The sequence below is a fragment of the Pteropus vampyrus genome, unplaced genomic scaffold (genome assembly GCF_000151845.1).
Source record: "Pteropus vampyrus isolate Shadow unplaced genomic scaffold, Pvam_2.0 Scaffold360, whole genome shotgun sequence".
Taxonomy (NCBI): domain Eukaryota; kingdom Metazoa; phylum Chordata; class Mammalia; order Chiroptera; family Pteropodidae; genus Pteropus; species Pteropus vampyrus.
In genome coordinates, this window is record NW_011889141.1 from 132654 (window position 1) to 133952 (window position 1299).

The window sequence follows — 1299 nt, forward strand, 5'->3', positions numbered from 1 at the left end:
TTCGAAGAACTGTTATGAAAAGTGATTTTTTCCCCCCAAAAGGACCCTTCACCTGCTTACACATTCAAAGGTATATCATTTATGCTAAATTTCAAGGACGTAAAAATTACGGCAAATGTTGATGAGAAGACATTTTATTGTAGTGGATTCAAAACCACAAAAACATACCAATCCCCCTGGAAGTTTAGATGATAGGGATTCTGTCCAGGGTGGCTACCAAGCCTGAGGCTGTTTGCAGGTGTTACCTCACTGAATTCTCACGGCCACCCCGTGAGGAAGCTGATCCTGCACCCTCATTTTTAGAGGTGAAGGAGTTTGTCAGGGCCGACAGAGAATCTGAATTCAGGATTCTGGCTCCAAAGTAGGTGCATCCTCACCCACACCTTTCTGGCTCTGTGTTTTAGGCATTTGACCTAAATCAAGAATAAATCCTTTCTCTAGCCTAGGCCTGATTTTTCTATTCTTTAAAAATATGGCACAAGGCAGAAGTTTTGGGTCATTAAGACTGTCTTTCACACACAGCGGGGGCCGATCAATCAAAGGGTTATTTTTGCTCTTTTATTTTCTGTTCAAAATAGAGTATTACACAACACTCAGATATTATCACTCTGCTTGCGTGGTTTTAGCTCTGCCTACGAGATGACTTGGGGTAGATCTAGATACTCCCATTTTTGGAAATTAGATGCAGAAGGTGTAGGAGAGCGCATTTTCTAAAGTTGACTGCGACAGTATCTCCTGTCCAGGCGCTCCTCCTCCAATTTGACCTTGACGTCTCTTTCCTTGGGTGGTGGGGTCTATGTTTCCCCTTCTCTGAACCTGGATGACCTTTGTGGTTGCCTTGGCTGAAACAGTATGGCAGAACTATTGTTATGTGACTTCTGAGGCTAGGTCGTAAGAATGCCACGAGCTTCTGCCTGGCTTTCACAGGATACTCATTCTCGGAGCTCGGCTGCCTCTCTGTGAAGAAGCCCAAGCCATCCCATGTGGATGGACCACGTTGAGAGTGAAAATATGCCTGCCCACAGCCCAGCTGAGATCCCAGCTGACTACCCACATCATCTGCAAGGCATGAGCGAAGATGCTTCCAGATGCTTCTAGCCCCCACCTGTTAGGTCACTCCCAACTTCGAGTGTGCCTAGGAGAGGTCCCAGAAATCATGGTGCAGAGACCTCCTCTCTCCACTATGCCCTGTCTAGGTTCTGTGACACTGAACCTATGAGCATAGCAAAAATAATTGTTTTATATCATGAAGTTTGGGGTTGTTCGTGACACAGCAAGAGTAACTGGAACAAAAGGTAT